Source organism: Leptosomus discolor, chromosome 1 (assembly GCF_034619465.1).
Source record: "Leptosomus discolor isolate bLepDis1 chromosome 1, bLepDis1.hap2, whole genome shotgun sequence".
NCBI lineage: Eukaryota > Metazoa > Chordata > Aves > Leptosomiformes > Leptosomidae > Leptosomus > Leptosomus discolor.
Genome location: NC_141391.1, coordinates 19,545,909 through 19,558,043, shown reverse-complemented (window position 1 = coordinate 19,558,043; position 12,135 = coordinate 19,545,909).

Genomic DNA, 12,135 nt, shown 5'->3' with positions numbered 1-12,135 from the left:
TTTCTGACTATAAACCAGTTAATTAATGCAGTTAATCTGTAAGGGCATGTCACTCACATAGAATGATATAATCATTTAGTAAGAGAGTGCAAGGAAGAAATAGGCGTTTTAATATTTCTACATGCAAGTTCATCAGTTGGGAAGAAATTTTATCATCTTTAAGAGTCCAGCTGTTCTATCCTGGCCAGCGCTAACTGGGTCACAGTGAAATATGATCCTTCAGCACTGTCATGTAGTCAAGAGGACCATTATAATCCTTAAACGTATAAAGAACAAAATATTAAGAGGTTGTAATGAAGTTATATTACAACTGTACTTGGCAAAGTTGTGGACCAGTACTGAAGTACATGGTTCAAAACATGAAAAAATAGACAAAACAAATGAGAAAATTATGGATAATTAACTAAGAGTGAAAAAATGGACTTACGATGTTTTTTTTGTCTCACAAAACTGTACTGTTGTGTAGATGGTACAGTATTTACTTTTCTCTCACTATTGACTGCTTAGGGTAGTCTTGATGCTTGCTTGCTGTAAAAGCCCAACTTTTGGTTGTCTGAAGAGAGCAAAGCCAATCTGTAATGAGAGACATCATTGTACTGAGAAGCTCAGATGACACTAGCTTTCTACAAATCCTAACTTTATGTAAGATTTCTCTCATGGGAAACATATTTGGTAGTACTAGAGCTCCTTGTTTACAGCCTAGATGTTGAAGTCAGACGTAATAGAACAAAAGAAAGGCACAGGCTGCATGGGAACTACTTATCAAGCTTTGATATGGATTCTTCATCACTACAAATGTTTTCATCACAGGTATTTTTATTTTTTATCATAAAAGTTATAGTGTAACTCAACATGGGAACTAATTCTGAGAAAGTCTTTTGTTCTATGTTGATTAGGCAGCCAAAGGTCTATTCTAGAATCAATCAATCAGGAGAGGGGACACAAGAGCCCTTCCTGGCTTTCTGATGAGTGAAGCCATCCTGAATATCCTTTTGTGATAGTAGTTTAAGTAGAATCAAGCATTAGGAAGAAAAATGAAAAAATCTTATGTGACACTTAAACTACATGTGGTCTAATCAGTTTGTTAGGGGAAGACTGATGAATTTCATGTCATGTTTACTTAGATGTGGTTATACATGAGTAGATGGCACATCAAGGAACTGGAGAGAAAGGAATTCAGAATGTAGAACAGCTAGAGAAGAGTTACCATCACTTTCTTGTTCTTGTGCTATAAAAGAAACATAAAATTGCTTGTATATTCCTCAGAATATATATTTTTTTATTTCTTTGGAAATAAGTGGGATTGCATCAAGAAATAACTGACTTTATTATCAGTTTTTCTTCTGAAGGAAACAAATGAACACCCAAGTTGTTGGGAAAGCCACTGAAACTAAACAGAGGTATTGTATTTTCCATGAAACAGCTTTTTGTTATTTATTGTTGGTTTTGTTGTTTGTAGCAATTACACATTTTGGTCAGAGACCTTTTCAAGGGTGATAAAATTCTAAGATAAGCATAGCAGGAAAAACTTCAATTTACATACAAAGAACCGTAAATAATAGTTGACCAGTTATTTTTCCTGAATTGGGTCACATTTCTTCTGATTTTCCTTCAGTAACAAACAGCAAGGGGCTTAATTTTCTTCACATTTACCTAGATGCAAACTTGGACAGATATTTTAAATTAATAATTAAATTGTTGTCAACTTCTATATTTGCTAGAGAAAATAATTTGATTCGGACTTTTTGTGTGGATTAATGGGTGCATTCAGAATTTGTTGCAGTACTATATCAAGTTTGTCACTGCTAGAAATATCATAATCACGATAAATGTATAAATCCAATATGATGCTTTCAGAATTAAAATTAAACTATTTTACTAGAAGTAGAAGCAGTGAGGTAAACAGGAATTTGGATGGTACAAATGAAATTAAAAGCAAAACCTTCATTTGTATATTGTAACATGTACACTTTTGTAGTAAACACTTCTTAGTATATGGAGTAAAAGTCAGAAGTGTTTTAATTTTCTTTCTTTCACTAACTCAGAGGAGGGTTCAGAAGTTTCAAAGAATTCCTACCTCTCCCAATTCCCTCAGTTCTGGAAACTCTAAAGCAGGAGTTTCTTGGGCATTGATCACTTAAATTTCAGACTAAATGTGAATCATGTGAATAAAAAACCGCAGAGATGTTTTAGTTTTAGTTCCTGTTTTAGTATTCTCACTTTCTGGTTGTCACTTAAAAGATGATGTATTGAATACTCCCAGGTATATACCAGCTGAGGTGGTGGTTGTCTTGTACATTTGGCTTTGGCCCAGACAGCCAGGATTATGCTTCTTTGCTGTGAAACGGAGGAATCCTACTATTTGATAGTAAGTAATGGAGGAATATTCAACTATGTTCATAATTTAAAAAAAGACTCTAGAGGAAAACAGAATTAGCTAACCTTTTAGAAAAAAAACAGTATGAATTTTTCTGCATAGCACAGGACTTTCAAATGCAGGAATCTAATATTGCTTGAATATGGAGCAAAGTTAATCCAGTATATTTTGCATTATAGAGAAAGAAACATAAAAATTAAGCGCTTGGAGAGTTATTATTTTAAATGCAAGGTTAATAATACTGTCTTGAGATCAACGCTCTTTGCCTAAAATACTGCATGTATTTTCCTTATTAGCTGTTGACAAGCATTATTCCAAGATGAGACTATCCCAAGCCCATGGATACTGAAAGTTGTTATAAGTAGCATTTTGAAAGTAGCAAATAGCTGAGAATATTTGCTCCTGCTACTTCTCAACAAGCAACAATCCATGCAAAATAGGCCACAGCAAAACCCACAGGTTTTAATTGTAAAAAAAGAAGATGCTGAGCTCAGGAAGCCAGAACTGTCAAAGGATTTACCAAATTAAGTAGTCAGTCAAGAGTATGTCCACTGACAAAGCTAAAAAGAACCAAAGAAAATTCTATTGTATGCAGAGGGCTACGGTGATCTGGTTGAAATAAGTGCCACTACTGGAGTGGGAGAGGAAATAATGCAGGACCAGAAAGCAGATCTCAGGAATATCAGGAAGGACTCCAGAGCAAAAGTCGAGAGTATGATTACAACTGAAATGAAAAGAACAGCAAAGAATTCCAGTGCACTTGAAATGTATGGGGTAGATCTACTTTAAATACAGGGGGTAAAGCTCTGGGGTCAGCTTCTAGCTTGTCCACTTGTCAAGACTTGCTGCGATCAGCTTCAGAGCTATTAGCCCAGAAAGTGACTGCCAGAGCAATCTGACTACAGGACACAACAGGATGTAATCCTTAATGCATTGATGCTACTTGGATTTCTTTGTGACACGAGTCAGAAACAGCACCTCTCAGCTCCAAAATTTATTTTGCTGATGAGTATGGTCTTAAAGCAAACAGAGAAAAGGGTTTTAAAAGAACCCACCGAAGTAAACAAAGTTCCACTGCAGACTGTGGCAATAGTACTGATAAAGATTAATTCCATCAATGAAAATCTGTCTCTATACATTTTGACTATATATTATGATTCATTTAGGTTTGTATCTGAGAATTTTAGTCCTTGTAGCAGCTCCATTACCTAACACTGGGACAGAATAGCTAAATTCAAATGAAACATTATACAGTAGAGAAAAATTGAGTTGGTCTCAGCAGACCAAAGTTTCCAGTTGTTATTAAATTTTTGTAATCCGAAATTATCGTTTCATATCATAGTGTATATTTGCATATAACTTGTCATCCTCCTCCAGAGACAAGACAGCACTATTTTTAAATATCTTGAGATGATACTGAAGGCTTTTATATTTTTTACTCTAAACCTTTTAACTCTGTAGAACACAACTATGTTTGCATTGATAAGAAGTTTAGAGAGCAGCAAAAATACCATCAGTATCAATATGGAAAGCAACTTACTTCACCTATAGGTAACATCTACACATTTCACTGTTCGGGGCTGGAGACAGCTCTTATATTCAGTGGTAGCTGGATCCAGGTGCCTTCTTTTACCCACCACATGACAGAGTGCACCTCAGCAGGGGAGCTATTGTGAGACTGGGAGGGAAGATAGGAGGGATTTGACTTGGACCTTCTACCCTGATTTGTAATCAAAAAAAAGGAATACCTGGAATTACAGATGTCCAATTAGAGAAAGAAATGGTTTTGGACACTTGCTGATAAAGATACAGAGATAAAAAGTGAAGACCAAAGACCAGCAGAGTAATCGACTTCTCACATTTGTTATCAGTGATGGCAGGTAAGACTATCAAGATATATAACTAGAAGCAGCTCATCTGTTGTATGTGACACAAACTGAATCCTATGGAAACAGATGCTACATGAAACCAAGTGTGCTAGTGCTGGCTAACATATATGGTATCATAATGAGAAAAAGGACTTGCTTAAGTGAACAGCTTACTCCATCTTTATTTGCTTAAAATTACAGTTTAGAATATATCAAAGATAGTGTGAAGCACCAGAACAGTTATTCCTGGGAAATTTATTTTATTTCTGGGAAACTTACTTTATTCCTGGGAAACTTACCACTGAGAGAGTTAAAAATTACAGTCATCATTACAACCGTAGTGTAGTATCTTTTGCAAGTAAAAAGAAATTACAACGTCAAGGAGAATGACAACCACAACACATGCAAAAGAAACTGTCTTGCACCTTTGGGAATGGCTAATTACTCCTTAGCAGTCTGTGCACACCAAGTGATCAGAAAGGGTCAGCATGTGACAGTATGCCACACCAGCTCTTTTTAGAACATCAAACAAATATTCTGGCACTTTTCAGATACTGATTGGATAATGAATTATTAATTCCATTTCAACTACTGTGCTGTATCTTTAGGTGTGAAAGGCGTCTAAAATAGCCTGAAGTCTTCTATGCAAAAAACTAGGAATAGTGAAAGTAATAAGGCCCGTGAACAAGAATTCCCTGAACAGACCAGAAGTGACAATGGCCCGGTTCACATATGAAGAGTTCCAGCTGCTTTTCAAGGAAATGGTATCAAAGTGACACATCAGCCTCTTACCCTCCTGCCACGAATGGATTAGTGAAATGATTCATTCAGCTATTTGAGAAAGCAATCTGTGCTCCATTCCTGCATGGTATTAAGTTAGCTAGCTCAAACTAGTTAGCAACACAATAATCTTCTGTCTGTAGAAATGCATCCTAGCACTGTTGTTCATGCGACTTAGTTGAAGACCTCACCAGGATGTCCTAATCCTTAATCTACAGAAGGATAATGAAAATATATATTATGTCTGAATAGTTACAGCTAAAACCATCTGAGCAAGTAGTTTTCATGTTAAAAAAAAAGGCAATTTGGAAGGGTGGAATAATTAGGACAGAAACTGGTCCTCTGCTTCACTAGGCTGAAATCTCATAGAACTAATTAGGTTGTGGAGAAGATATGGAATTCTAAGGCTGAAAGGGATCTCTCAGGGTCATCTAGCCCATCTTTTTAGCCCAATGCAAACTGAATTATATCTTTTAATTCCTGGCCTGCTCTTTAAAATTTAGTTATCTTGTTTATAAACAACCTGTAAAATCACATGAATTTTATTCCAACACTTCAACACCTTCAACATGCAGAAGTTTTCCCTAACTTCCAATCTGAATCTTTCTTGCTTTTTCAGAACAAAAATACCCAGACTATATTCCTAATTTCTTTCAGAACATATTTTCTACAGCTCTAGTCATTCTTTTGTTTTTCTCTGTACACTTGCTAGTTGACACATGACTTTGTTGAATGCCCAGAATCGAACACAGTATTACTGTTAAAAGTCTCCAGTGCCACATAATGTGGTATTATATGGAGGATCACTAGAACAGGTTGCCCAGAGAGGTAGTAGGAGCCCCATCCCCGGAGACATTCAAGGTCAGGCTTGATGGTGTTGTCATGACAAAATAACCAAAACTTATTGTATAAGGAAATAAGACTGTGTAAAATACATTTAAGTTAGGTAGCCATAGTAATCTTATGTGTTAGTTATTGTGTTTAACCATAGCAATATTATGTATTAACTATTGTATTTGAGTTTGTTTTAAGAAGCTGAGGAAACTCATTATAGAAACGATCTATGCTGCTTGGGAACCCCCTTACCTATACCACCTTGGTTTGAATATCAAGGATTCCAATCAGTAGAAGTAGGTAGAAATAAACAATGATTATGTAGGTAGAAATAAACAATGATTACCTTAGAGTAGGAATATTGATGAGGTTATATAACTAAGAGAACCAATAATTCTAAAGGTTAAATTTAATAGCAAGAATAGTATGCATTTTTTATGTAAAACGTTACGTAACCATGGACAGAGGGATGAACAACCAAAAAAAAAAAAGGATATAAAAGGATGATAAATGTAATGTAAAATTGAACACATTTGGCAGAGTAATCGCTCGTGTTCCTAGTGTTGAATAAAGAAGTGTCTACTTATCCACATCACATTGGTGTTGGTAAGTTCTGGGTTTCATCTTGTTTGGTGACAGTAGGGCTCTGAGCAACCTCACCTAGTTAGAGATGTTCCTGCTTATTATAGGGGGCTTGGACTAGATGACCTTTAGAGGTCTCTTCCAACCCAATACATTCTGTGATTATTTCCTGCATCTTGCAGACTGTATTCCTGTTTATCCACCCCACTATTGACAGGGTGTTTTTGTAACACCATTGTATGTTGGTAATACACCAGGAGAACCGCATCCTTCTTTGTAGAAGTCACCTGAGCACTTCATTGTACTCCATCCTACATCTAACTAGTTTTGCCCAAAGGTAGCATCTTGCACTTTTCCCTGTTGAGTTATATCCTTTCTTTTCTCCAGATGATTTCTTTGATTTACTATTTTGAATTCTAATCCTGACTAAACACAGTTTTGTGTCATCTGCAAAACTGGATTTTCTATTTAACTACTCAGATACCTTCTGAAACAGTGCATAATACTGGACCCTGCCCCTGCAGGACTCCAGTCAACACACTCATCTCTCCCACCTAGACAGACATCAATGACTACTCCATTAGTACAGTTTTGCATTATGGTAGTGTCTTGATTTGACTGGGAGAGAATTGCAGCCCAGCCATGCTAGGCAGGCTGTTAGCAGTGTTGAGTCAGCCAGGGCAGCTGACCTGAGTTAGCTACAGGTGTAGCCCATCCCATAATGTCATGGTCATTATAAAAGGGGAAGGTTTACTGAGGAAAGGGGGTTCTGGCTGGGGTGTCTTCTCTTTTGGCCTCCCTCTCCTCCTGAAACCTGCTTGCCTGTCAATTGTGACTGCTGTATGTTCATTTGGCTGGGTATAACTTTGTACACCTTTGTTGGTATTGGTGCTGTTTCATTAAATCTGTTTTCACTTCAACCCATGGGTCTGCTCTCCTTTTCCCAATTCCCCTTCCTGGCTGGTGAGGAGTTGTTAGGTGATAGAGCAACTGTTACAGTTTAGCCCTGGATATGGGCTAAATGTAGACAGGTAGTTACATCTAGGTTATGGTTCTCCAGGTTATTAGACTTTCACATATAGGAATATCAAAACCATTACTAAAGTCAGTATACAAAACATTGACTGGTTCTTTATCTGTAAGACCCATTAAACTAACATAGAAAACAAACTAGCTTGCTGTGATTTCTTTTATGCTGGCTGTAACATTTGTTCTTTCTGATTCTTCTAAGTAGTTTGTTTCAACATTTTTACAGGAAGAGGCATTAGGCTGGTTGGTTTAGAATTCCCTGATTTCTCTTTCCCCTTTTTAAGTATGACACTTTCCTTTTTCTAATCTCTCATTACTTATCATAATTTGTCAAAGATAGTTGCTAACTACTTCACCCAGTGCTTTAAGTATCCTAGACTGAGGTTCCTCAGGCTCAAATAATTCAAAGGATTTTCTAATCTGTTCTTTCTTATTCTTGGCTGAGTACTTACTCCTTTAACTATGCCATTGTGCTGCCACCTGATCACTACTGACCTTGGTGGTGGAAGCTGATGCAACAAAGGCATTAAACTGTTAGATCTGTTGATAACTTTATTGTGTGTTGGTCGGTGGGCTAATTCTTTTCTTGATAACCCTGTTATTGCTAATGTAGTTAAATATACACGTATATTCCTTCATGGTTTTAGTTCACTGCCTCCTTTGTTTTTAGTTTTTCTGTGTCTTGGCCTTTCTGATTTTTGTACATTTATACTTATGCTATATGGTTTTATTTCTTCTTTAGTAATTTGACCAATTTTGCACTTTCTTTGTTTCTTTGTTGTTTAAGAAGAATGAAGAACTTGTGGTTTAACCAGGTTGGTCTCTTTGTATGTTTACTTTGTATGCCTTTCCTACATAATGAAACTGTTCACATTTGCATATATAAATTACATCTTTCAGGAACTGACAGCTTGTCTCCAATTTCTGCTTGCTCTTATTTTCCTAAAGATCTTGAATTCTTACTTCCTAGTCTCTCCTTCCAGGTGTTCTCCTAACTTCCCATTTTCAACCAGTTCCTCGGAGTTTTCATCAGAGCATTGCAGGACCTTACTGGACAGTCTGTGTCCCACTGTGTTCTTTTCCCAACAAATAATAAGCCTAATTAATAATCTACATTACTGTCAAATAGCTGCTCTGGATCACTTGTCTGCTTGCCCACAAGTAGTTAGATCTTTTGGTTTGCTATCTGTAATAGGTTTCCACAGTGGTAACACCCATACATATTTCCTTTATTCTTTGTGCTAAGATCTTCAACAGAAGATGTCCCTCTACCATCTGCAGCTCACAGCAATGAGAAGTCTTTGCTTATTTCTTCGTCTGTCCTTCTACAACAGGTTTTGCCCCATTAGTATTCTAGTTCCCTGAAAAAGAATACAATCTGTTATGCCAATTTGAATATAATTTGAATCATGTATTAATACTTAAAGGTCTTTTAAACAGTCATTTAGGACAGTTGTATTTAAGCAGAGGGGTGAGGGAAGGGGGTGTTCATCTAAGCATCAAGTGAAGACTGAAGATTCATAACTGCTTATACCAACCAGGAATGCTTAGGGCTTCTGGTTATTTTAAGATATATTCATCAATCTAAGTTTCTATACTGCAAAGACCCAAAGGCTTCCCTTCTCTTTTTCATTCTACAGTGGGGATCAGCAAGTTCTCAGCCTAAAAGACCTGTCTGACAAATCCCAGTGTACTATCCATACATTTTTGGGGCATCTCCTAGTTCTTGAAGTAGTCTGTAGACTCAGGTATATCATGACATGGGGTTCCTGTTAGGTTTGCTGTGGCTACTCTGCTGGAGTAGTGGTGGTAGAAGTTGCCTTCCCCACCATCCCGGCAAGAACAGTGGCACAGACTTTGATATCTAGCCCCAGAGAGGCCTCGGGGGACGACTCCTCTCATGAACAATGAAGTGACTACAGGAATCTCCATCTCCCTTCAGAGCAGGAGCAGGAAGAGGTATGCATAGATAGTCCTTCTCTGTAGCCAGGCTATGCATGTCTGTGGGTGAAAGAAGCCATCTGTGACTTTTTGTCTGTTCAGAGTTCTTTCACAAAGTGGTTGTTGCAGCTCATTTAGGTTGGGAGACTAAACACCTTCAATCAGTTATACCTAATTTATGATTGCAGTATTTCCTTCACAACCACAAGACCAGAAACTTGCTTTTTAAGTTTTAAATACAAGTCAGAGATTTTTATTTAAGTGTATTGTTCCAGGAGGTAGACACCAGGCACTAGGATATAATATCTATCCTTTAATGCTACCCTGGATAAAGTTTAGCTCTCAACGTCCTAGAAAAAATCTAGAATGCATTATTCAGATCAGATCCTATTTAGTAGGCTAAGAATAAGATAGTAAGATAGACATTGAATAAGCAACTGTATTTTGAAGTGACACATCATAGTTCCTAATGAACTTCCTGGTAGCTGTTGATTACTATTGTCCAAAATAAAACTATATTTAGACAATGAAATGGACAGAAGATACTAATTTTAGATTTTCATTAGAAAACTGGCAAATTTTTGAGGATCTACAATGCAACTGTACAATCAGTTTACACCAAAAAAACTTCTCCTGTACCCTGACAGTAACAGTGGACTTCCCATGTGACACATTCTATTGTGAGAATGAAAATATACTTGAATATATCCCTATTTAAGTAATTTTCACAGTGCAGTAGGTCAGAATCATTCTTGTTAACAACCTTTATACAGTGCAGCTGAAATTGTTACTTGGGTGCTTTAATAAAAAAAGTAATCCTGTAGTTGGTTTCTGAAGACATACTTCCTCTGCTTGATTGATAGGAAGAGATCATAAGGCCAGAGTCTCACAAGGCTGTTAATCTCTTAGGAAATCTAGTAGTATTGGATCAAAAACCTTGCAGCCACATGATGCAAAGTCCTGAGCTCATACAAATTCACCATGCAACTTCAAGTGTTTGGAAAAAACGTGAAGGTTAACTCTATCCTAGAGGACATTGGATCAGGTATTATCTTGCCAAGCTACATTTGACTTCTTGCTGGATCAAGCATCTTTTGTCCTCCTATAGGCAATACAAAAAAGGATAGCCACCATCAAAGAGATGTAAACACTCTATCAAGTGCTCTGGTAGTGTGATGGAAATGCAGTGCTGTATTCATGCTTGATCTAGATTAAATCTGTACTGAAAGGTGATCCAATATGTACAAATTAGGAACTAGGTCCTAAGGCTTCTCCTGATCAATCATAGAATCATTCTGGTTGGAAAAAACCTTTAAGATCAAGTCCAACCATTAACCTAACACTACCAAGCTCACCAATAAACCATATCCCTAAGGACCACATCCATATATCTTTTGAACACCTCCAGGGATGGTGACTCCACCACCTCCCTGGGCAGCTTGTTCCAATGCCTGACAACCCTTTCAGTAAAGAAATTTTCCCTAACATCCAGTCTAAATATCTCCTGGTGCAATTTGAGGCCATTTCCTCTTGTCCTGTCATTAATTACTTGGGAGAAGAGACCAACAGTGGCCTCACTACAACTGCCTTTTAGGTAGTTGTAGAAAGCAATAAGGTCTCCTCTTCACTAGGCCACACTTCACTGAACAACCCCAGTTCTCTCAGCTGCTCCTCATAAGACATGTTTTCCAGACCCCTCACCAGCTTCATTGCCCTTCTCTGGACACGCTCCAGCACCTCAATGACTTTCTTGCAGTGAGGGGCCCAAAACTGCACACAGTATTCAAGGTGTAGCCTCACCAGTGCCGAGTACAGGGGCACGATCCCTTCCCTACTCCTGCTGGCCACACTGTTGCTGATGCAGGCCAGGATGCTGTTGGCCTTCTTGGCCACCTGGGCACATGGCCAGCTGTCAGACAGCACCCTCAGATCCTTTTCTGCCAGGCAGCTTTCCAGCCACTCCTCCCCAAGCCTGTAGCGCTGCCTGGGGTTATTGTGACCCAAGTGCAGGGCCCGGCATTTGGCCCTGTTGAACCTCATACAATTGGCCTCAGCCCATCGATCCAGCCTGTCCAGATCCCTCTGCAGAGCCTCTCTGCCCTCAAGCAGATCAATGCTCCTGCTTAATTTCCTGTCATCTGCAAACTTACTGAGGGTGCACTTGATTCCCTCATCCAGATATTGATAAATATATTAAACAAGACTGGTCCCAAAACTGAGCCCTGGGGAACACCGCTTGTGACCGTTCGCCAACTGGATTTAACTCCATGTAATATAATGTAACTCTCTGGGCTCGGCCATCTAGCCAGTTTCTAACCCATGTCTAAGCCATGAGCCACCAACTTGTCCAATAGGATGCTGTGGGAGACGGTGTCAAATGGCTTGCTGAAGTCCAGACAGACAACATCCACAGCTTTTCCCTCATCCACTGGGCGGGTCACCAAGAGAAGTATTCCAGTAAATGACAAGGATGTTTATTGCACTCATCATAATTACATATAGTTTTGCTTCATTACAACTTCTGTTCAAGGAAAACATCCCATTTGTTATATTTCCAGGAGTTTTAAGAGTGGAAGGCAAGAGAAGATAGAAATAGATCCTTTTGAACTAGTGGATCCTAAGATCCAGATCCTGAAACGTATTTGGCTATCAGACTATAGTGGCTATAGTTCTATATAACTTGAATATTTTGGGTTGAAGCAATTTTGAAACACATGTCAATGT